The sequence below is a fragment of the Quercus lobata genome, chromosome 2, assembly GCF_001633185.2.
Source record: "Quercus lobata isolate SW786 chromosome 2, ValleyOak3.0 Primary Assembly, whole genome shotgun sequence".
NCBI classification, from domain to species: domain Eukaryota; kingdom Viridiplantae; phylum Streptophyta; class Magnoliopsida; order Fagales; family Fagaceae; genus Quercus; species Quercus lobata.
In genome coordinates this window covers 101089121-101116451 of record NC_044905.1, presented here as the reverse complement: position 1 = coordinate 101116451, position 27331 = coordinate 101089121, and positions in this window count along the sequence as shown.

Genomic DNA, 27331 nt, shown 5'->3' with positions numbered 1-27331 from the left:
TAAACACATGTACCAAACGGGCTCTAAGTCTTCAAAATAGTAAAGTTCAATTTCCAATTATATTAGGGTACATAAAATTTGTAAAGTTTCACTCTCAAATTATAAGTTTTTTGTAACTACTCGCTTCTCATTTTGAGTTTAAAATATAGGTTAGATATAAAAGGTATTTGAAAAATGTAAAATAAAATGAATATTTGTTTATTATACTAGTTAAACAAGTTGTTTTAAATTGGTCATTTTAGGTTGACACAAATAAATTGACATATCAAACGTGTCTATTGCAGGTCATGCAAGTTTACTCTCTTATGACTCGTTTCTTATTGTGTTGCTTTCGAGTCAACCCATTTATGACCCAAACCCGCTAAGACCCGACCCAAACCCACTAAGGCCCAACCCTAACCCGCAAAAACTCATGTCGGGTTCGTGTCATGTTCGCAGGTTAGGTCAAACATTAACACCCCTAGTGCAAAGTGTGTGATTTGTATAAACACTTTTAAAAAAAATAAAATAAATAAATAACTTAGGTGATATAAAGCTACAACAACCAACTAATGCATTTTCCACAAATTTTTAAATATAGACTCAAAAATGAATGATAAACAAATTTGTTAACCAATAGTTTTGTAACTCAATTAGTTAGTATTTCCTTTCTCATGATGTGTCCATGACATTTAGGGTTCAAATCCTGTCTCATTATAACTATTGAATTTTAAAATTTTTAAAAAAAAATGTTTAACTCCAAATCTAATTATTCCTTGTTCATTAGAACAAAAGGGAACACTTTCTTTGCCTTGATTGTTTATGTGAATGATATACTTATGGCTAGCAATCTCAAACTTACAAAGTAAATATGGTGACCTAATGATGTTATATTTGACTCTCATCAAGCTAGATTTAAGCTTCTCAGTCCACAGACTAAGCCAATTCATGAACCAACTTAGGCTCTTTACTATTAAAAGCTTCACTAATTAATTTAGATTGAGCCGAATGCCCTAATACCAAGAGATCCATAATAGGGTATTGTTTATCCTCTTATCTCTTAAAAATACAAAAACAAATCATTAGTTGAAGCTGAATTTAAGATTACTTGGATGTAATCCTTCAAGATTTACACATTTCGCTTCCCTGCTTTTTTGTGACAACTAAGTTACACTTCACATTGAAATCAATTGCCACTTAGCAGGTGTAATTCATACCCTTCATGTTACTTCACATCACTAGCTAGCTGATATCCTATCCACTACCAGATGGGCACACACAACATATATGTTTCATCTTGAGGGGAGAGTGTTACAAATCAAGCAAAGCAAATGTCACAGAATCAAGATTAAGGATGAGTTGGATTTAGCTTTTTGTAATTGTGATTTTTGTAGTTGCTTTTTGAGGTATAAATTACCAAAGAAACTACTAAACGACATGTCGTTTGCCACACAGCTCACCACTGCGCCAAAGTAGTTTTAGGTTGTCCACTGTTTAGGTCCTCACACACGACTTGCCGGGCAAAATTTGGTATTTAGACTGTTTTTAGAATTTTTTTTTTTTTTTGTGAATAGCATGCGTGTCAAACTATTTAGTTAGTTGAACTAATTTTGGAACTCGAGTTTGCCAAACTCGACTTTGAGCTGGAAAGCAAACACTATAGTGGCGTCTTTTTAGTGCCTATAGCAGCATTTATAGAAAACGCCACTATAGGGTACATATAGTGGCGTTTTTGACAAACGCCACTAAAAAAAACACCACTATAGTTTGAATTTTGGGCCGGAACTCGAGTTCCAAAATCAGTCCAACTAATTAAATAGTTTGACGCGCATACTGTTCACAAAAAAAAATTTCTAAAAACAATCTAAATACCAAATTTTGCCCGACTTGCTGTGTTCAAACTTCAAAGAACAAAATTCCCTGCACTCTTCTTTCTTCTTTATGCTCTCACACCTTTAAACCACAAAAATAAAACACAGTCGTGGCGGCTTTTCTCTAAAAAGTGTACAATGGAAGACAAACCCACCAGTTCACCAACGAGTTTTGTCTACCAGTCAGTCGTAAGTGCAGCTTCTCTTTCTCTCTATAACCTTCTCACCAGTTACAAACAGTGACCCAATTAACCAATTTTATTCTTTGGTGGGTGCTTTAGGTACCAGGCGACGTCGTTCTCGATCTCTCAAACATGACTAACCAAACCTTAAAACTCAGTGGTGGTCTCCGACAGGTCTGTTCTTTGCCTAAGGTTCTTTTTTCTTTTTTCTTTTTTTTCTTTTTTTTTTTTTACTTGAATGAGATAGAGAATTCAAATGGGTAAAATTTATTGTTTTTTATTCTTCCTATAAAATTTTGATAGGCATTCATCTTGGGTAAATTTCCAGGATTGTGATGCTATTTCTGTCATAAAGGCTGGGAAGCTCAGGTTCTCAAAGCCAAACAAATATTGGGTTGAAAGCCCCCAGAAAAGGGTGAGTGTTGTACTATACTGTATGCTAAGTTTCAACAAAATAAGTGAATCTTTTATCCTTACTTGATATGTAACAAGCTTTGATTTTTACATGTCCTAGTGTATTGTTACCTTATTATGATTCTTAATGTTGTGTAAGCTTTTTTTTTTTTTTTTTTTTTTGATAATTCGATAGCTAGATACCTTACCTATTGTGTATTTTTCATTCTGATGGTTCTTGGAATTGCAATGTATTCTAGTAGGCATTAGTCTAGCCATCTAGGATGCACAAACATTGAAAAATTATACCATGATACGGCAGATAAGACACCATTACAACACGGGTATGGCATCCCAAATAAAGTGTCTATGAAGTTGAGACTAATTTTGAATTGTTTTAGGTTATGTGCTCACTGGTGATTGTTACAACCCTATATTCAAAATGGATAGTTTTCTTTTTTATGTGGTATACTTCAGTGGTGTTTTGATTCTTTCAATTAGATTAGGTGACATTGATCTCTAGAGTGTTCATATTGCTTTAGTTCCTTCACATACTAATCAAAAAAAAAAAAAAAAAATGTTGTAGTTTCTTTACTTGGCTTTCAAATAGTTTCTATTTTTCTTATTTTTCCTCTTCTTTTAATGTTGTGAATTTGTTATTTTGTACAGTATGTGCCTCATGCAGGAGATTCTGTTCTTGGAATTGTGGTGGACTCTAAAGCGGATGTAAGAAATTTTACTTGATTACATCATTGACTTTGGTATTATTGATCCTCCATTGCTAGTAGAAACTTCTTCCTATTTTAGCTTTGTTGCTTTTAAAATAAGAGCAGCCATTTTGTCCCTTAATTGTTACGGTCTATGTACCCTAGTTTATTTATGAATTTCTTGAAATTATAGCAGTTGTTCTTAACTCTGTAGAGATTGAATTCCCTTTCTGAGGACTTAAAAAAGTTACTCGTATTGTTTGTCTACCTATGAATCTATGTATGTTTTTAAAAAATAAAAATTGTGCTGTGTGTGCGCTGCAAGTTGGACATCCCAACCTTGATGATGATATATATTGCTGTATTTTTAGAAAGGGGGTACCATTGTTGAGGTGGAGATTTGAATGGATCTGAATTTTAGAATGAATGAATGAATATATATATATATATATATATAGATAGATAGATAGATAGATAGATAGATAGATAGATAGATAGATAGACAGACAGACAGACAGACAGACAGACAGACAGACAGACACAACAACAACAAAGCCTTAGTCCCTAAAATTTGGGGTTGGGTATGGATACTATTAGCTAGGGTTGGCCACAATTTGAAGTATGCTTCCAAGTTCCAAGTGAATACTCTCTCTTTATGTAAATCACTAGTGTTTTGCATTGAATTTCTTTATAATACCTTTCTTGGACATAAAATTACCCATTGTCAAAAAGTTTTATGTGTTTTTATGAACTTTAGAACAACTTTCTATGATCGTTTTGTCCATCACTTGCAGAACTTTTTTGTGGACATAAAAGGACCTGGATTGGCATTTTTGCCTGTGCTTGCATTTGAAGGAGGAACTAGAAGAAACATACCAAAGTTTGAGGTGTGTGAAAGTCTAAGGTGATGGTTATATGTTAATTGCAAAGACAAGGTTGTCCATTCTTTAGTTTAATTATGGATACATCATGTACCCATGCATCATCATATGCATATTGCCTAGGAAGTCAATTCGTTGTGTTCTCCTACATCTTATATTATTTTTCTTTAGATTGTAACACATAGGGGGAGAAGGCTGAGAGGTATTCTATACTCAAAGTTGCTACTTCTAGGTCTTTCTTAAGAGAAAGAAAACCAATATTTCTCACTCATACCACTGAAGGCAACCTGAATAGTGGTCTTGATTTTGCTGCCAATGAGCTCTAGCTCAAATGGTCCTGATATTGTGAGTTAAAGGCTCACTGGGTGTATATGTTACTTACCAATCCAAGGAAAACAGAGTAGTTGGTCTTCATTTTTCTGCCGGTGGCTTGCCTGCAATATATGGATGATGTCATGGATCTTCTTGAACTAGTTAAAAGCATAAACATCTTCAACTCTGTGTAGATCTTTTAGAAATAGTTTTACACGTCTCTTGACTATTGGAAACATGGTTCCACTTCTTGTGGTATTGCCCCTTTGATTTCATAGAATCCTTTTTCCAACAGATAAGATTGTTGAAGCTGTAAACTAGATATGGCCTCTACATCTTATACTTGCTAGATTCATTTGTTTCAACACTATCCTAGTTCCTTCTAAAATGAAATTAATCTTCTTAATTTTGAAATTAAAGGAAAAAGCTACATTTTTCTTCTGAATTGTATTTGGTAATAAGTTAATGGCATGAACAGTGTTAAGAATATAAAGTGTGAGAAAGACTGAATAGTCTGCATATTAATATGTGTATGATAATGTATAATAAAGAGCCTTATATAGGCTAGATATGTGTGCAGTACAAGTAAAAGGAGTAAACTACAAGTACAGTATATTGGAATAAGTCCAATGGGCTAAACTAGTCTAAGCTATACATTTACATCCCCCCTCAAACTCGAGGTGGCAAGGAGGAAGCCAACTGGAGTTTGGATATAAGATCTCGAAGACGACCAGGCGGGTGAGTCTTGGTAAAGATATCAGCAGGCTGGTCAGTAAAGGAGATGGAGAATAACTTGAGATTTCCTTTCTTAAGATGCTGGCGAGTGATGTGGCAGTCGATCTCAATATGCTTAGTGCGTTCATGGAAGACATCATTATGAGCAATGTAGATAGCACTACGATTGTCACAATAAAGAGAAGTGGTAGTGGGCTGTGGAACATCCATGTCAGCCAAGAGCCAGCGAAGCCAAACAAGCTCACAAGTGGTGTCGGCAAGGGCATGATACTCAACCTCAGTACTGGAACGGGAAACCACATCCTGATTTTTGCTGTGCCACGAGACCAGAGAAGTACCTAATAGGAAACAGAAACCTGTGATAGAGCATCAATCAGTCGGATCACCTGCCCAGTCAGCATCTGAATAAGTATAAAACTCGAGAGAAGATCGAGAGGAGTAATGCAGACCATGATAAAGTGGGTTGTAGAGAATCCATGTCAGCCAAGAGCCAGCGAAGCCAAACAAGCTCACAAGTGGTGTCGGTAAGGGCACGATACTCAGCCTCAGTACTGGAACAGGAAACCACATCCTGCTTCTTGCTGCGCCACGAGACCAGAGAAGTACCTAATATGAAACAGAAACCTGTGATAGAGCATCGATCAGTCGGATCACCTGCCCAGTTAGCATCTGAATAAGTATGAAACTCGAGAGAAGATCGAGAGGAGTAATGTAGACCATGATAAAGTGTGCCTTTGACATATCGGAGAATCCGAAGAACAGCAACATAGTGGACAGAACGAGGTGCATTCATGAACTTACTAACCATACCCACGACATGTGAAATATCCGGACGAGTAACAGTGAGATAGATCAAACTGCCAACCAACTGACGATAGCGAGTAGTATCGGATATAGGTTTACCGCCCAAGGGTGTGAGCTTTGCATTGTATTCCAAAGGAGTGGAAACAGTCTTGTTATCGGTGACACCGGCTTTGGAGAGAAGATCAGAAGCATATTTAGCCTGGGAAAGATAGTATCCAGTAGAGGATGAGGTAACCTCAAGCCTAAGAAAATAGCTAAGAGTGCCCAGATCTTTCATCTCAAAATGCTGACTAAGGAAGTGCTGAAGAGAGCGGATACCTGCAGAATCATTTCCAGTAATAATCATATCATCAACATAAAGAAGAATAAGAGTGATACCAGCAGAGGATCTTCGAACAAAGAGAGCAGTGTCATGGGGACTCGAAGTGAAACCCTGCTGAGCAACAGCTAAGCTAAACTTTTCAAACCAAGCTCGAGGAGCCTACTTGAGGCCATAAAGAGCACGGCGAAGGCGGCAAACTTGATTGCCTGAGTGTGGATAGCCAGGGGGTGGTTGCATGTACACTTCTTCATGGAGGTCTCCATTGAGGAAAGCATTCTTCACATCCATTTGATAAAGAGGCCAACGGCAAACAGCAGCCATAGCAATGAGACATCTAACAGATGTAAGACGAGCAACAGGAGCAAATGTTTCCTCATAGTCAATACCATACTCCTGAGTAAAGCCCTTGGTAACTAGGCGAGCCTTGTATCGTTCAACAGATCCATCTGCCTTGGTCTTAATCTTGTAAACCCACCTACAACCTACTACAGACTGACCAGGAGGCAAATCAACCATATCTCAAGTGTGATTTTTATGAAGGGCATCTAGTTCTTCATTCATAGCTTGCTGCCAAAGAGGGTCAGTATGAGTCTCACAATAGGTGTGAGGTTCATAGAGAGTGGCAAGAGCAAAAGAGCAATGATAATCAGTGAGATAAGGGGGAGGAATGCTTATCCGAGTGGAACGACGAAGTTCAGGGCCAATAGGAGACTCAAGAGAGGGTGGTGCCACAAGATCCAAGACAGGCGGGTCATATGCTGGAGACAGAACCGGAGATGAGTCGTCTAGAGAGGCAGTCAATGTTGAAGAATCCTCCAAAAGTTCAGGATAGAGAGGGAGGAAAAGATCAGTAAAAATGGGAGACTCTGAGGAAGAAGATGCAAGAAACTGCTAAAGACTCGTGAAATGACGATGTTCCCAAAACTCAACATGACGGGAGACACGAAGGCGATGAGAAATGGGATCATAGTAGCGAAACTCTTTTTGAGACACACCATAACCAAGGAAACAACAGAGATGAGTACGAGGTTGGAGCTTTGTTCTTTCATGAGGAAGAAGAGAGACAAAGCAAGTACAACCAAAAACCCGAAGAGAGTAGTCAAGAGTTTGACCATAGAGAAGCTTAAATGGTGATTTGTTGTGTGTAGTTGGTGAAGGGATACGATTAATGGTGTGCACAGTAGTGAGTGCGGCCTCACCTCAAAAGTGCTCAGGAAGAGAGGCAGAAATGAGAAGGGTGCGACAACATCAAGAATGTGACGATGTTTTCGTTCTGCAAGACCATTTTTTTGAGAAGTGTAAGGACAAGGCCGCTGAGGAAGAGTACCATGTCTGTCTAAAAAGGATAGGAAAGATTTATCATTATATTCTTGAGCATTATCTGATCGAAAGACTTTAACGGTGCGATTGAACTATGTTTCAATCATTTTATGAAATGTTTGGTAAATAGACACAAGTTCAGACCTATGGTGAAGCAGATAAATCCAAGTATACCGAGAAAAATCATCCACAAATATGACAAAATATTTAGATCCCCCCTCAATGGTAACAAGTGCAGGACCCCAAATATCAGAATGTATAAGATCAAAAGGGGCAGAAGAAAATGAGTCACTTTTATTAAAGGACAATTTTGTTTGTTTATCAAAATAACAAGAAGTACAATCAAATTTTTGAAACTGAACTAAACCTAAATGACCTTAAGAAGCTAACAATTAAAGACGAGATAAGGATGGATGACCAAGACGAGCATGCCATAAATCAGGTGAGGAGGTGGCAGTGGTAGAAGCTGCAGAAACAACTTGTGAAGGAATCTTCAAGTCATGAACCTCAAATATGCGACCAACCTTACGGCTTGTCCCAAGCACTTGACCCATCCGGGGATCCCGCACATCCACACCATGATTAGTAAATAGAAGATCTATACCTAATTCGCAAAGTTGACCAACAGAAAGCAAATTGAGGGATAACTTTGGAATATGAAAAGTGTCACTAAGGGATAAACAAGAAGAAGAGATTGTTCCTTTATGACTAACAGGCATAGGAGTTTCATCAGCAGTGTAAATGGTGATTAGATGTTCTAAGGGTGCCTTATCAGAAAATTGGGATTCATCAGGAGTCATATGGTTACAACATGCAGTATTAAAAAACCAAGGTTGTTTACTTGAGGTGACAGAAAGGGCAGTGGAAGTAGGGATAAAACCTGTTGAACAACTGCCTCAATATCAGCCGTAGTAAGTGAGGAAGCCAAAGATGGACCTGTAGGAACCGATGGATCTGAAGGACATACAGCAGCTGCCTGAGGAAGAGAAGCTTTATTCTGCTCTTGCACAAATTTCTATAGCTTACGACAAATAGAGATGTCATGGCCTTTGGCACGGCAAAACTTGCAGTGAGTACCTTTGGAAGACTGGGAGGTGGGACGCCCGGAGTTTATTCGCGGAGGAGCAGTGAATGCAACAATGGGAGGCTGTGGTGAGGGTATAGCCAATACATGATCAGATGATGTCATGTGATAAGTAGGCCGACGATTCTCCTCAGAAATGAGCTCCTTTACTGCAGTATCAAGAGAAGGAGTAGGAGACTGACTAAGTAGAGAAGCCCTAGTAGGCTCAAAATCCTCACGTAAACCCATCATGAAGTGCATAAATCTACAACGATCCCGATATTTGACAAAGAGCTCAATGTCCTTAGAACACACCAGCGGAGGATCTGCAGCAAAGAGTTGTTCCCACATAGTAGAAGTCTGAGAATAAAAATCAGAAATAGACTGACCTGTCTCTTGGCGCATTTGATAAAGTTTTGATTCAATGTGAAACTCCAAGCTTGAATCATTAATGCAGTTATAACGATCGACCAAAAATTTCCAAGCAGCCTCAGTAGTTTCAAGACGAGGAAGAAGATTATGAATGGAGGGAATAGAGGTATTGATAAATCAAGACAAGATCTTACTCTGAATACTCTCTCATTCCTCTAGACGTTCTTCATAATCATCTGTTGTAATAGCAGTCTTGGAAGACTCTTCAGCAGCTGTGGCTTTGGTACTGGCTTAGGAATTAAACTAGTTACATATCTCCACAGTTTACGACCCTTAAGAAAGACAATCATATTCTGAGACCATGCATGAAAGCTAGTAGGACCATCCAACATGATGGTGATAGGACGTATGATATCTCGTTCACCTTGTTGAGCCATAATGAAGAAAATGACCAAAAAGTGAGATTTAGATACCTCAAATATAGAAACGGAGCCCAAAATCAGAATCTACGCGAAAAACTGAGCAAGACAGGTCCTGTTGAAAAATTTTGACTTGGTCAACGGTCAACGGTCAAAGTCAACAATCAACTATCAGTTCTGGTCAAGTCAACGGTCAACGGATGTCGTGTGCTGACATGGCAGTGTGACGTCACACTAGGGCTGATGTGGCAGTTCGTGAAATGAAGTTGGCGCGTGGGGCGCGTGTAAGCGCGTGGGGCGCGTGGAGGACGTTTGGTCTGGCGCGTGGGGTGCGTCAGTGAGAGTGGCGACGCGTGGAGCGCATGCTCGTGAGGCAAAAACTTCAGGCGGCGCGTGGAGGCGCGTGTGAAGTGTTTTCTGACCGTTCTTGGTTGGGTTTTGCTCGGGATTGGCTGTTCTGTCACTCAATGCCTTTTCTTTGACAGTTGGATGAGCAGAACAATGAGATCCGAGAGTTGTTGGAACTGTGGGCGTGACGGCGGTGACTCGCTTCTGACAGTGGCTACTAGATGAAGGCGAGGGCAGCGGAAGAACGCCGAAGATGTCCACAGGAACTAGAGATTCAGAGGAATGGCTCTGATACCATGTTAAGAATATAAAGTGTGAGAAAGACTGAATATTCTGTATATTGATATGTGTATGATAATGTACAATAGAGAGCCTTATACAGGCTAGATATGTGTGCAGTACAAGTAAAAGGAGTAAACTACAAGTACAGTATACTGGGCTAAACCCAATGGGCTAAACTAGTCTAAGCTATACACTAACAAACAGTTTTTTTCCTTGTTTGACTGCTGTAAGAGCTAGCTGTACACCATAGCCAGTTCTTTGTTGTGGATTAAAAGATATACTCTTTAAAAAAAATTTAATTAAAAAAAAAATTAAGAAAGGTGATTGTACCATTGAAATCATTGACAGATTCTACTCTAATATTTCTGTCTCTTGATTTTTGCGAAGTGGAAAATGATGATTGACTTATATCAATTATTTGTTTGCTTCTGCAATATTTTTCTTCTTGTTAATGTGATGTGCTGCAGATAGGTACTTTGCTCTATGTTCGGGTCGTGAAGGCAAACCCTGGTATGAATCCTGAGTTGTCATGCACTGATGGTTGGTTTCTAATTATTTATTTATTTTGTTTGATGTACCCCCACATATATCTTTCGTGTTTCTGACTTTTATTAGTTTCCAAGGTTCCTTGTTTTTTATTTTTTGGGCCATCTCTTGACCTTTTCATTACCTTGTTTTGTATTATACAGCCAGTGGGAAAGCGGCAGAATTTGGCCAACTTAAAGATGGCTACATGTTTGAATCTTCAACTGGTCTGTCAAGAATGTGAGAATTTTTCTCCCCCTTTAATTCATATTTGATATTTGATATTTGACAGATCTTTTTAAAATATAGATATGTGCCTGAACTCATGGTAACTATATAGATCTATTGCCCCCCTCCTTTTTATGGGAAAACGTAACTTATGCACCCCACTATATAGCATAGTTATAAAGCTTGAGATTTTATCTATGCTATAATGATACATTGATACATCTCTTGTCTCTAGGCTCCTGAGCTCACCATGTCCAGTTCTCGATGCTTTGGGGAAGAAGCTTTCCTTTGAGACAGCAGTTGGCTTAAATGGCCGTTTTTGGGTATACATCCTGTTCTTGAGGCTCTCCTATTTGTAGTTGGGTTAGACAGTCACCAGTTTCCAATTTTTTTAGTCTATGAGATTATGACCTTCTCTTGATATGGGCTTGAGGCCCCTGTAAGGACTACACAAACACTGTTTGGAAAACTTACATTTTAAACCTTATAGGTTCGTGGGTGTATCAAATTAAACCCCGAGGTTTGGAATTTAATTTTTCCAAACCCCAAACACAATGTCGTTACACTTAAATGGGTTACGGTTTAGTTTGTTACACCCCTGAAATATAAGGTTTAAAATGTAATTTTTCCAAACTGTTTTATGTTGCAACCATGTTGCCTGAAAATTAATAACCTTTATTAAGGACACTTCCTAATATTATTCTTTTAATTAAGTTTGTACCTAGTGCTTCAAACTCTCACTTTTGTGGTGTTTGGAAGAGGTAATTTAGTAAACGGTCTTACCTCCAATTTTTGTGTGGAGAAACAGTTTTTTGGACTAGAACCGTAATTTATCACTTCAGCGAGAGGCACTTGGGGGTAAAGTTTGAACCACAGACATTGGAGACCACAGATGGTGCCACCATAACTGAGCTATCATACTATTCTTATAATATCTTATTGAATTGCAGGTCAATGCCTCCTCTCCATCTACAGTCATAGTTGTTGCTAATGCAATTATGAACTCGGAATCTTTGAGTGGGGTGCAGCAGAGAATTATGGTGGAGAAACTGATTCAGAATTTAAAGCTATCAAGTCAGTACTCCTATACATTTATGATTTCTTAACCAATATATTTATTTGCTTCTGGTTCTGGAGTAATTTTCTCTTATGAATATGAAACAAACTAATTTACTGTTTCTTTGCAGCGTGATACTGAAAGAAGTGAATGCTATAAACATTATAGCTGTCACATTTACCCATTGTGTTTTACATGGGAGGAGCATGGTCACGCGGTGTTACAAAGGCAACAAAATGAACAAATTCTTCTATCAAGCATCAAAGACGACAAAGTTTCTGCACAAGATGATCCTCAAATAATCAATCATATGTGCAGGCCTTCCTGCCCATTCTGCATTGTCACAGATTCCCATCATGAAATGAGTCTGCCAATAACATTGTAGTTTTTATTTTTTGTTTCTCTTTAAAACTTGGAAGCTGTATTAAAATTTTCTGTTTTATGTTTTATCTGTAGAATTGGGGAAGGGAGTTAACATTGTAATTTTCAACTTAAAGCAAGATTTATTTTTAAGAATTATAAGTTATTCCTCCAAACCATGTTGAAAACTTGAAATAGTTCATTAAGTTGGGAGGGGGGGGAGGGGGGGTGTCTCAAAAGCCCAGGGGTGGACTGGATTTTTTTTTTGGGTAACAAATATGAAGTATTTTCTATTATAAGGCCCTAAAGAATAATCTGTAAGACTAAACAAGTAACTACCCACTGCTTAAGTTCTATTTGGGGCTCACATGCTTAAATGGCGTAATAAACAGGCTTAAGCCAGATATAAACTTGGTTAGTATTGTTCCGAATGGGAGCTAATTGAAGGATTGTGCAAAGTAGACTGAAATACAAAAATTATAATAGGGAAGGGGCACTTATTAGAAGTTTGTGGGGCTTCATAAATGTTAGAGGGCAGTGTTTCTTTCACACAATGTGCTTTAAATGAAAACATGAGCACATTTTCAGTTTATAAAAATACAATGTGTATGAATACTATGTGCCCGTTTGGATTCAGCGGAAACAAATACAGTGTGTATGAATACTATGTGCCCGTTTGGATTCAGCAGAAACAAATACAGTGTGTATGGGCTGCGTTTTCTGATTTTTTTTTTTTTTTTTTCTTTCCAGCCGCATTATTTGACCAAGTCAACTGTGAACAGTACACTTCCACTTTTCAGCAACTTTTCATTAAAAATGGATCTCACAATACTATTCACACATTTAAAAATTATTTTACTACCGTATTTTTAGTTTCAGTTTTTAGTTTTCAATTTCAGCAAAAATAAGTTCAATCCAAACGAACCCTATGAGTGAGTTTTTCTCCAAAATTTGAGATTCACAATCCTACGATAGGCTCTTGAGCATAGGATGTACTTTCTTGTCAAAAGGTCAAATACAACTATTTGTGTCACTGCGCCATTTTTATTCAACGCCTCCGTAGGTCCGACACTTATGGGACCAACCTGTTATGAGAATTGAGATTTTACAAGACGTAATAAAGTATGCTGAGTCTATAAACTGCAAAGTCCTAAGTATGTGGACAATTTTTCAGATTGGAGATTGGAAATTGTTGACCAATAAAGTACGTTATGCATGATTTTCAAAAAAAAAGTACGTTATGCATGTAGGCCAGTTTGGTGGTAAGAGCATCCACAACAGATGTGTTAAATGTGTCAAATGTCAAATATTTGGTACATCAAATATCAAAAAATTTCTTTTATAAGATGTTCTAAATCTCATAATTTTTGCCACACGTAAACAGTACCGTTCCAAAATGGAACGGTACGAACAAGAATACTAAAAAAAATAATTTTTTATTCATTTCTCTCTCATCCTTTTTTACTTTCTCTTTTCTCTCTCTTTCATTTCTCTGCCGCTGTTATTGTTGTGTTTGACGATGATGATGGTGGGAGGAGTTAATATATTATTTTAATATATAAAATTAAATGATAAAATATCTGATAAATGAGATGTTGTAAAATGATGTGATAAAATAATAAAGTAGGCTTTTGGTATGTCAAAATAACATTTTTTATAGAACATCTGTCGTGGATGCTCTAAAGTTTTTATATAGCTTTATGTTGCCCAAAAATATTTTTTTAGGGTGATCATTACTCATTATTGATCAAAATTTAATAAAAAGATAACTCTACATATTGACCAAAACACACACAAAATATACATGAAGTCTTACAATTTTATTCTACAAATTTTCATATTTTGAAATCTTTACATGATAATCTTATTATCAATGTTACAAGTTATATCTCTTTCAAAATTTTAGTTAGATAACAAATTTATTGGGATTTTTCTTTTGTTTGTAATGACTTTTTTTTTTTTGGAGAAAAGTTGTTTGTAATGACTTACTATATTGTTAAGGGAGACAAAATTTAAAGACAAAGTTTAGCTAGGGACGAACCTACAGTGGGGCAGAGGGGGGCCATGCCCCCGCGCCCACACCCCCCCCCCCCCAAAATTTATAAAAAAAAAATAAAAAAAATAAAAAAAAAACACTAGTATATATAAGAAATTGTGTTTGTGCTTGAGACTAATGATTGTTTGAGTGCACTAGATTTAGTAGCACTATTAATGCTAAATTTTGAGTATGCATCATTCGTTTCATAGAAGCAGATAGATGAAATATACATGGGAGGCATTGTTTGATCGAAATATATGTTAGACAATGATTGTAAAAGTTTTTGGTACTGGGCCATTAAATTCTCTCTTTGTCACTTTGTATGGTATGGGCTGTGTGGCCAATATATTATATATATGAAATTGTGTTTGTCTCTTGTGATTTAATTTAATTTTTTGTGTGGTTGTGATTTAAGTCTTTGATTTTGTACATTGAAAATGAGATTACTGCAAAATTTGGTACAGAATCAATCATAGACGACTTTAGAGATTTAAAATAGCGTCGACTTCCATTTTGATAATATGTTGAAATGTTTAAGAAACACTTATTTTGTATGTTATACTTTGTTGATGTTTTTATAATATGAAATATTTAAGAAATACTTATTTTGTATATAGTATTTTGTTGAATATGAAATAGTTGTTAGTTTTTATTTTCATAATTTTTTTTTTTTTTTTTGGTTTTAAGCTTTGGCCCCCTCAAGTTCGAATCCTAGTTCTGTCCTTGAGTTTAGCTACAAACTTAGTTGTAGCCTAAGACTACAACTTGCACTAAACAAATTAACATAATTACATATTTTGAAAATCTAACTGTTGAATTGCATGTTCTTAAAACATATGTCAAATTTCATGTTAATCGGATGTTATTTACTACTTGATTCATAAACTTAAATTTTTATGTAATTTAGACTACAAAAACTCAAAATTTAAAGATTTGATTGATGACATAGATATTGATCTTTAACTTTTTGAAATTTTGCAAATATGGAAGATATAAGAAAAAAATGTAATTCAATTGTGAATTTGTTATAATTCACATCTAATAAAAAAAAATATTGAGTGGATTTGTAGTCTTAGTCTATAATCAAGTTTGTTATCAAATTTTGTCCAAAAATTAATTATGTTGACCCTAACAAAATTTAGGGTAGTCATAAATATTTTTAAGAATAATAAAATTTTTAAATTTTATATATAATAAATTAATAATTAATATTTTACCAAGTCAGGTAATCCTGTGGCCACCCTGAACTCCATGTGGAGCCACTAGTGACTTCATATTATATTTGACATGAATTAAGTGATTTGAGTTGTTGTGCTTGTACCCAAATTGATAACCTTTATTAAGACCTCGATAATATATATGGTATTGCTCTTGCTATCTGAAGACTCCTTTTTTATTTAAAAAAAAATTAAATTGTTGAAAAGACGTTTGTTTCACTGTCAAACAGGTCGGATCGTTCCGCTTTCAATGGACCACGAAGAAAACGAAACAGGCCACAGGGTGAAAGTGGTGGCGTACATGGCTCTCAAGAAAGACACTAGGGGGTGCAAAACCTTTTTTTTTTTTTTTTTGGCTGAACAGGTTCTGCTTTTGCTATTACGCCTCTCCCGCTATCTTTCTTTGTTTACAACTTTACATGATTTTTTTTTTTTTTTGCTTTTCTTTTTGGTATAATATATATTCTTTTTGAAGTTGCCGCAAAATTCAAATAGCAAGTAGTTTACCCACTCATCCTTATTTTTGTACTTATTTTTGCACTACAAAATAAAATAATAATTTCAATAGCGATGGCCAAAAGCCTGTCAAATCACCACGGATCCAACTTGCCTAGTCATTCGCCAAGAAACTCAAAAAAAAAAAAAAAAAAAAAATACTTGCCTAGTCGTGAATACAACGATGAAATTTTGGCAAAGTTTTGCTGGAGGATAGCTTCAAGTTCTGCATACCTTGGGCTCAAATGCTTATTAGAAAATACCTAACTCCATCCAGAGTTAGTCAAAGAGGAAACGTATCTGGGCCTCTCAGGAAGCAAATTGAAGGACTGCTTGCTGAAGGAGAAGGAAACATCTCTGTGAAGGTGTTTTTTCAAATGTTGATGGAAGTTCCTTTACCCTCCCAGATAGCATTTTACAGGGAATAAAATTTAAGGCATTCCTCTTACTTCAAATCCGACGGAGGATCTACTTGTCTGGGCTTTCTCTAAGGATGGGACTTTCTCTCTCACTTCGGCCGACCTGATTGCTAAAGGTTTTTATCCCTTGAACCTTGATACTGCTCCTTGTCTGTGGGTGTGGAAAGCTACTGCTTCGCCAAGAATTAAATTCTTTCTTTGGCTATTATCTCATCTCAGTATTCCTATCCGGCCGTGAAGTTCTTGGTTCAAGGGGTTTTAATCTTAAAACGACCTGTGAACTCTATGGAATGGCTCCTGAAACAATCATCCATGTTTTAAGAGAACGCTTGGAGGCAAGGAAAGTGTGGAGGGGCCTGGGCGTTAATGGTTCCAATAAGGAGTTTTATGGGCTCCCTCTCGTGGATTGGCTAAAAATATAACTGTGTCTCTGCTGAATTCCTATCACAGCCCCGTATTCCTTGGAAACTTGTATTCCCTCAAGCTATTTGGTTAATTTGGCTCGAAATAAATAAGTTTGTATTCCAAACTGGGAGAATAAACCCCAGTACCTGTTCACACTGCATAAAGAAGGGAGCTGAGTTCTATGCCATTGTACCAAACAACCCTAGTAAGTCGAATAGAATTCAAATCCAGGTGAAATGGAGCAAGACTCAACCGGGTTGGGTGAAAATTAATACATCTGGGTCCTTTTTTGGTAATCCAAAGAAGGCTGGAGGAGGTTGGATTCTTTGATGTAGCAATGGGGACTGGATTGTTGGGTTTGCGAGGAAGTTTGGTAAAACCTCTAGTAATATGGGTGGAAGTATGAGCACTCAGGGATGGTCTAAATCTGGCTCGACAATTGGGCATAGATAATATTTTTGTAGAAATGGATGCAAAATTTCTTGTGTATTTACTTTCTAATTTGTCAATTTTAACCTTATGTTAGAAACACTCTTAAATGATTGCAAGAGCCTAATGAGGACTTTCACTAACTGCACAGTGGCGCATGTGTATGGGGAAGCTAATAACTATGCTGAAGACTAGCTAAAATGAAGGCTAATCTTATACCAAATTACCTCTTTTTGAATGACTCGAGCTTATGGTGGAAAGTTTGCTGGCTAATAACAAAGCCGAGCATTTTTGTAACAAACTTATTATTCACTAGTTAATATTATATGCTTGTTTAACCGCAAAAAAAATATAGAAATTTTTTTTTTTAATTTAGAAAAAATAATAATAATAATAATAAAAATAATACAGGCTAATAGGATCTTAAATTCTTCATTTAATCCTCATAAAAAGTAAATACAATTTTGGAATAATTACATAAAAACATAAATTTAACCAAATTATACTTACTACTTATCTGATTATTAAAAATATTTTTATTTGAAAGTGAAATTTGGACTTTTAAAAGAATAAAAAAAAAGGGGGCTTATGCAATATATATATATATATATATATTAACAGATAAACAAAATACAATAAATATGATATCAATCGGTGGGTTTTCTTACACTAAATTGTCACCTTTGTTTTTTACACTTTGAATGACTTTTTTTTGGGGTGGGGGCCGGCATTAGCTAAAATTTAATTACAACTCTTTTTTTCTATTCTTTTTTTCCAGAGTATTTGAGGATGGTGAAGATTTCAAAAGCCCGTGGGGATGGCTTCAGGGATATAAATATATATATATATATATATATATATATATATATGTGTATAATTTTTTGGAAAAAGTGAAGAACACACTCTTGAAGTTTGGTGATACGTGGATTTCATATCATGAAGTTTCAAATTTTGGATTTCACTTCTTGACGTTATATATCATTTTGATTGTTAGCCTCTTTGTTCATATTTTTTGTTAAGTGCCACATAAAATTACCACATTTGTTTAGTTTGTCTAATAAAATAATGACACGTTATTTTCAATTTATAAACTAAAAAGAACTTTAAATATTTAAAATTAATTTTTTATAAATCTAAAAATTACAAAAAACTAAAAATATAAAAACAAAATTCCACATTTTCTAATAAAAACTGAAAAACAAAATATTTTTCCCAACATTTTCTAAGTAACCAAATAGGAAATTTTCCCAAGAAACCCAACACAATAACAATTACTCTAAGACAATATCCATCAAAATAATAAACAAAATCAACCATCAAGATACTCAAAATACAGTATTCTGGGTATATATTGAAAATTTTTCCAAGAAATCAAGATTTTCTTTCCAAGCAAACACTAAAAAAATGAAAAATCAAATCAAAACCCCATTGCAAAAAACACAAATAATAATTTCAACAGAGCATACATCAAAACCCATAGATCTACAAGCCCTCATTTTCCAAACCCAAACAAAATGCTCAGTCTTTTATAACCTAATCACTAAATCAACCAAAGGATAAAACCAAACCAAATAGGCAAAGAGATTTTCGGTCATAAGTCAAACAAAGAAAACAGATAAATCAAAAAAAAAAAAAAAAAAAAAAAAAAAAAAAAAATCTAAACAAATCTACTCAGTGTTGCATGCAATTTATTAAATTAATAGTAAAAATTTTAGTACATGTGGCAATTAGCTATGAGTTAGGGTATCCATTTGGCACAACCACATCTTTTAAAACCAAGCGTGTTATTATATTAGTGTGTGATATCATTTGGTTTAGGATAAAAAGTTGGTGATCTCTTAAAAGATTAAAAATGAAAGTGATTTCTCATCTAATTTATAATCGACTTGGACATAATTGAATATAGTGTAAAATGTGATAACAAAGCAATAATAACGAAAAAAATAAATGTACGATGATAACTTGTACAAATGAAAGGGATTTTTTTTTTTTTTTCAATTAGAATAAAGAAATAAAGTACCATAAGGATATGAGTTATAGGTAATTAAGTTGTATCCATTATCCATTATTATTATTATTTTCTTAATTTAGTTATAAAATTTTAGATGGAATAGAATATATGTTACCAAAAAAATTAGATAATAAAATTTTATCTAAATTAAAATATGCTTCAATCTTACCATTTGATTCAAGGAAATTTAACCTGACAATTAATAAGAAAAAAAATTTAATTATTATTCAAAGTGTAGCCACTTGTCGCAAAGAGAAAATAACCACTTGCTATAACCACATCTTTTAAGATCCATCTTTTATTATATAATAATTTATATGATGCTAGGTTGAGGGTGTTTAAAAAGGGTGGAGGGAGGATTTAACCATGGTAAAATTCACATCTTCAACTACATTGCACAATCCATGAATTAATTCTCCTCAAGCTCAATCCTAACCATATTTATTTTAGGCTTAAGCCCGTTTACACCCTAAACCAAAAATAGAACAAGTTTTTAGTTGGTCACAAGCCTTTATATCTTTTGCTAAAAAAGATCCTCTCAATTTAAAATAGATCAATTTCATGATTTAGATTAAATTTTATAAATATAACAAAGAGATCATGTTTCCTATTTTTTGGACCCGCATAATAGAAAAGGCGTCATATTTGTTGCAAAGAAAAAAGAATAAACATCCAACAACTCCACACTGTCTCTTTTTTTATATTATACTAGCATGTAACTCCATGCAAATGCATGGATGCATTTAAAATTAAATAAAATTTTTATTATAAAAATATAAATAATTAGTCAAATTAAATTTTTTTTAAAGCATGTAACACATGCATTCATGCATACATATAGATACATTTAAAATTAAACACAATTTTTATCATAAAATATAGATAATTAGTCAAATTATTTTTTAAAAGTAAACATAATTATTCACATATTAAAATTATTACCTAAATATAATACTATTTATGATAATTTTTTTTCTAATTTTTAATAAGATCAAACGTGTGGTGATTTTTGTTATGTGGTAATTTTTATTTTTTGAGAAACAAGTGATGATTTTTATTGAGTATATGTGATTTTTTTTATAAAAATTTTATAGTTCATTAATATTAGATTCTTAGTATTTTGCACTCATTAACTCACTTAACACAAAGATTAAAAATCTTAAGTAGACACATGGCACAAACTTAAATGGATAATTATAGAGTAGTTCCCACATAAATTTACACTCATGGCGCCAAATTGGATTATAAATTCTAATTCTAATTCAATTTTCTCTAAACTTTACCTATTGATATATATACATATATAGATGACTTATAAATTTAAATTTTTTTTAGTTATATGATTATGTTTTTTACTATTTATTATATTGCACTCCTCGTTTTCTACACTAAATTAACTAATTTGGCACAAAAATTTAAAAATTTAGATTAGATGAGAGAAGTGGCGCAAAATTAAACTCTAATTGAAATTCAATTTTTATACTAAATTAATTCACTTGGTACAAAATTCTAAAATTTAAATTAGATAAGACACATGACGCAAAATTAGACTATAATTGAATTCAAATTTGAAATTTAATTGGATTTTCCCTCTGCTTTACCTATTATTATATATATATATATATATAATCAAACAAAAACTGTCTTAATATATTCACAACCGGAATTTGGATAATGATTTGGCCGATTTAGATTAGCTCTCAGAGCTCAGTCAAAAATAGATCAGCTCATAGCATAATTAAATAATACATGTACCCAAGGTATTCAAGGTCATGAGCTCTTAGGTATTTGGTATTTTCCTTCTTTAGAGTATTCTGTGTTTTCTTCTACTGTTGATATTTCTCATCTCAATCAAACTAATTGGATTCTTGATAGTGAGGCCACGGATCACATGGTCCATTCAATCACTTTCTTTAAAACCATCACTTCTTTTGTCCAAATTTCAATTAGGTTGCCTAATGGAGACATGGCTAAGGTTACTAACATTGGAACAGTGCAAGTTTCAGCTTCTTTGATTCTTGAAAATGTTCTTAGCATTCCATCTTTTTCTTTTAACCTTGTCTCTATCAGTAAATTGACTCAAAATCCTTCATGTTGTTGCATTTTTCTTTCCCATTACTGTTTTATACGGGACTTGTAACTCTGGAGGATGATTGGGTTGGGTAAGAAGCAAGGTGGTCTCTACACTTTGCAGACTTCTACATAGATTGCTTTGCCAAAGTCTGTTTCTAATGTTTTGTCCAAGTTGTCCTCTTATTTTTCTGTAAACAATGTCCATTCTTGTACTTTTGTTTCTTCAACTGATGTTTTTAGGCTATGGCATTGTAGGTTAGGCCATCCTTCTTCACAAAGATTAGCTTTGATGAAATCCATTGTACCTAACTACAATTCTTGCAACGATAATAAAGTTTTTGAGCAATGTGTGTCCTTTGGCTAAATGAAAGAGACTTCCCTTTCTTCATTCTATAATTGCATCCCTTTCTTGTTTTGATTTGGTTCATGCTAATATTTGGGGACACTATTCCACTCCTACTTTGTCTAGTTCTAAGTATTTTTTTACATTAGTAGATGATTGCAGCAGTTGCACTTGGGTTTCTTAATGAAACCTAAATCTGATGCGTCCTTGCTTGTTTAGTCTTTCTTTAACATGATCTTGACTGAGTTTAAAACTTCTATCAAGGTTTTGAATTGACAATGGTCCTAAGTTTGCCATTGACTCCTTTTATGCTCCTAAAGGTGTTGTACACCAATTATCTTGTATTGAAACACCACAACAAAATGCAGTGGTTGAGAGGAAACACCAACATTTGTTGAATGTAGCTCGAGCATTAAGGTTTCAAGCAAACTTACCATTGAAATTCTAGGAGGATTGTGTTTTGACTGCCGCTTACCTTATCAATAGAATACCTAGTCCATTTCTTCACGGTTTAACACCTTATGAAAAGTTGCTAGGTAATCCTCTTGCTTATGATCATCCTAGGGTCTTTGGCTGTTTATGCTTTGCTTCTACCTTGCATAGGAATAAGACCAAATTTGACCCTAAAGCCAAAGCTTGCATTTTCCTTTGCTATCCTTTTGGTTCCAAAGGTTTCAAATTATATGATTTGTCCACTAAATCTTGTTTCATTTCTAGGGATGTTGTTTTTAGAAAGTCTGTTTTTCCTTTTAAGCATTGGACATCCAAATCTGGGTCATCTTCTCTTCCTATCAATCATTCTATGTTTCCTTCTCAACCATTAGTTCCTAGCAGTTTCCAGGTTCAAGTCCCTTTAGTTTTTGCAGAATTTTCCCCTCCTTTGTCTTCTGTTAATGTTGTTGTTCCACCTGATGAGTTTCCAGATTTGGTTCATCTTGATCGGGTTGCTTCTCACATTGATCATCATAATGGTCATATTGTTTATTCTCCTAATTTTCTTCCTGATGCTCCTATTCTTGCATCTGAACTTCTTGCCCATAATACCATTGCTCTTGCACCTGTTAGAAGGTCTAATAGACCTCATAATCCTCCTTCATACCTCCATGACTACCACTACAATCTTGTTTCTGCACATGTATTGACTTCAGGTTCACTAACTCAGTCACATGAAACCACTGCTGCTAGCAACTTAAGTATTCTTTATTCTCTTTCTTCCACTCTTTCATATAGTAAATTGTACACTCCATATAGAATCTTTTTTGTTGCCTTGTCTGATGCTAAAGAACCAGATTCCTATGCTCAAGCCTTGAAATATCCTTTGTGGAGAGCTGCAATACAGGATGAGATTGATGCACTTGAGGCCAATCATACCTGGGTGATGACTTAATTGCCTCCTGTTAAAGTTCCCATTGGATGTAAGTGGGTGTGCAAGGTGAAACTCAAAGCAGATGGTTCTCTTGAGAGGTACAATGCAAGATTAGTTGCTAAAGGTTTCACACAGACTAAAGGGGTTGATTTTTATGAAACTTTCTCATTTGTAGTGAAGTTTGTGACTGTCAGAACTTTGTTGGCCTTGGCTGCTATCTATGGTTGGCATCTCACTCAACTGGATGTCAACAATGCATTTCTCCATGGGGATTTGGATGAAGAGGTATATATGCTTCCTCCACCAAGTTTTGGCAGCAAGGGGGAGGTGTAGGTTAACAAAGTCCTTATATAGACTTAAGCAAGCTAGCAGGCAATGGTTTGCCAAATTGTCATCCACTATTATTGATCTTGGTTTTCTTCAATCAAAATCAGATTATTAGGTTTTTACTAGGGTCAATAAAGGTTCAATCATCATTCTCTTAATCTATGTGGATGATATACTAATTGATAGTAATGATGTAGATACAGCCAATGTCATCAAGCAATTCCTAGACAATAAGTTCAAACTCAAGGACTTAGGCACTTTAAAGTATTTTCTAGGTCCTGAAGTTGCTAGAACCACCAAAGGACTGTCATTATGCCAAAGAAAGTATACACTAGAGCTTCTATCTAAGACTGGTTTATTGGCAAGCAAACCTGCCAATATTCCAATGGAGCAGTCTGCCAAGTTTAGCAATTCTATTGGTGAAAATGCTCTTGATCCAGCTCTATATAGAAGATTAACAGGAAAGCTGCTGTACTTGTCACTCACAAGGCCTAACATTTGTTATGCAGTGCATAAATTAAGCCAATTCATAGCTGCCCCTAAAGTGCCTCATTTGCAAGTTGCTTACAAAATTCTTAAGTATTTGAAAAGGAGTCTAGGTCAAGGTTTATTTCTCTCTACAGAATCAAAATTGAGGCTTAAATCATATTGTGATGCTAACTGGGCAGCATGCCCTAACACTAGGAGATTTGTTTCTGGATTTTGTATTTTCCTTAGTGATTCCTTGATTTCTTGGAAGTGTAAAAAACAACAAATAGTATCTAGATCTTCTGCAAAATCCGAGTATAGGGCTATGGCCACAATAACAAGTGAGATAGTATGGCTCATATCATTGCTCAAGACTTTTGGATTAGAGCTTAAACAGGCAACTTCCCTTTACTGTGACAGTAGGGCAGCTTTATATATAGTAGCCAATCCAATGTATCATGAAAGAACAAAACACATTGAAGTTGAGTGCCATTTTATTCGAGAGAAGATTCAAGATGGTACAATTAAAACATTCCATGTTCCCTCAAGACATCAAGTTGCAGACTTCTCCACTAAAGCACTTGGGCATAAGTAGTTTCATTATCTTTTGTCCAAGATGAACCTAATAAATATATAAAGTTCATCTTGAGGGGAAGTTTTGAAGATTGCTTTAGTTTGTAATTAGCTTTGCAATTGTGTACATAAACTACATGTAGTAGTTGTAAATAGAACGACCTGTAGCTTAGTAGTATTCATATTTGGTTAGTTTGTTAATAGTGTAGCTGCCACGTGTATAGAAGCTATAGGTTGTATAGTTAGATTTTCTGTTACAGTTTTATTGCCTCTGTATCTAGTATATAAAGAACATAGCAAGCTAATTACAATACAAGAAATTCATTTCACAATTCCTGCTTCTTGCTCTGCATCTCTCTTTTCTGTGTGTTGAGCAATCCTCCATTGTAAAAGCTTAGGTTCATGGATGAATTTCAACATTTTTATGTTCTCCTGATCTGGGTTTATGTTCATGTGATCTGGGTTTATGTTCTTGTGTATTTATGTTCTTCAACATGATCTAAGTTTATGTGTTTTTATGTTTTTAATTTTGTTAATATTGATAAATTAATTTTTAAAAGTCAAATGCTGACGTGGATGCCAATGCCTCTGTTTGCCAAGTAGGATTTTTCTGTTAGTGAGTTGATAGCAGAGACCAAAATGAATGTGATTTTCTATTTTTAGAGACTGCGGAAAGCAAAATCAATTTAAAGATCAAAATGAGAATTTGTTAAAAATGTAGAGACCAAAAGTGTATTTTCGCCTTTTTCATATTAGAAAATGTTGACCAATAAAGTTATACACATAGACATTATGGAATATCCTCACTTCAATACTTCATTAGTTTGAAAATTCGGTGTGGTTTGGTTGTAAGAATTGTGGTTTAGTGATAGGAGTTCTCATATCGCTTCACATGATACTTAATAAAAGTTGATTGATTCGAACTTTGGCGCTTCAACGAAAGTGATATGTCTACATTGATAATCTCATCAAGACTCCAGTGATATACGTAATATTACTCTTATCATCACAGTATCAAGTAAGGAGTTGATGAGCCAACATTGAATACAGAATGCTCCCTTTTTTATTCAGGAAAAAAAAAATTCAATTATTGAAAAGATGTTTGTCTCATGATCAAACAGGTCGGATCGTTACGCTTTCGATGGCCCACGAAGAAAACGAAACAGGGTGAGGGACATACCTACATGGGATGCGCGGCTCTTGAGAAAATACTGGGTGATGTGAAACTTTTTTTATTTTTTTATTTACTGAGTAGGTGTTGCTTTTATTATTACGTCTTTCTCTCTCTGTCTTTCTTATCCTCTACATATATGGTTAGGGAGGGTATTGATTAGTTTACAACCTTACATGAATAGGTTATTTCTTTTCTTTTCTTTTTTCGTCTTTTCCTTTTGGTACAACATATATTTTCTCTTTGTATACCTATAAAGAGAGGAAAAGTTGCTTTTGTACCTTGAAGTTGCTGCGCAAAATGCATATAGTAATAGTTTACCGACTCATCCTCGCTGTTATATTTATTTTTGCACTACAACTTAAAATGGGCAATGCTTGTGTCCAGTGAAAATTTTCACTGGACACGGCAAGATTTGGACACGTGTCTAAGATCTAACATGTCCAATGAAAACTTTTACTAGACACAAGCTGGACCCGCTTAAAATAATATTTTCAATAGCTCGTGCCTCGTGAATACCACAAATCGTGGTCCACAATGAAGGCTATATTCCTGTTACTATTAGCCTTCATTAAATTCTTAATTTAATATATCCTTTTAAAAAGTTGTGTAATAAGTAATACAATTTTGGAATTTATATAAAGACATAAATTTGTGTAAATTATACTTAGTGCCTATTTAATTATTAAATTCTTTTTATTTATAAGTGAAATTTGAGACTTTTAAAAGAAATGTCATGTTCACAGATGCACTTAAAGGGTGTTTGGTTTGCCGTGATGTTACATTACGCTGTAATATTATGTTATTATAATCTTACATTAATATAATCTTAATATAAAAGTACAACATTATATTATTTTGAAAGGTAATGAAATTAAGATAATGTGATATATTTTATAATTTTAAATTATGGTAATATTAAAAAAAAATCAAAAACCTTAATGTTACGTTATCGTAATGTGTATTACATTAAAAGCACATCACAATGAACCTAATGCTCACTTAAAGTAGTTGTTAATAAACTATATTAAGAAATTTTTTACACAACTTTTATTAGAAATATAAAAAATTTTCAAAATAATTAATTTTTTTTATCATTTTCCCATAAAAATATTTCTGAAAATAGTTCATAAACCAATGCCCTTAAGGCATCATCTAACATTTCCCTTAAAGGAATCAAAAAACAACTTTATGTATGTGTGTGTATATATATATATAAACAAAATACAATAAATATGATGTCAGTTTGTGGCTTTTCTTAACCTAAATTGCCACCTCTTTTTTACGCTTTGAATGACTCTCTCTTTTTTTTTTTTTGGTTGGGGGAATAATGTAATAACAACTCTCCTTTATTTTATTTTATTTTTTATTTTTTACAGGGTATTGAGTATGGGGAGGATTTCAAAAGCCCAGGGGGTGGCCTCCTTAGCCCCCCCCCCCCCCCTCTCTCTCTCTCTCTCTCAAGGAAATAAAGAGTAAGGCTATGGAATATATATATATATATATATATATATTTATTTATATGATCGGGAGGATTTCAAAAGCTTGAGGGGGTGGCCTCCTTAGCATCCCCTCATGGAGTTTCAAAATTTGGATTTCACTCCCTAATGTTATATGCCGTTTTGTTCATTAGCCTTTCTATTCGTATTTTTCATTAATTGTCACATAAACTTATTACATTTGTTTAGTTTTTCTACTAAAATAATGACACGACATTTTTATTATGACATGTCAATTTATAAAAAAAAATAAAATTAAATAATTAAAATTAAATTTTCATAAATCTAAAAATTACAATAAACTAAAAACATAAAATTAAACAAATTCCACATTTTC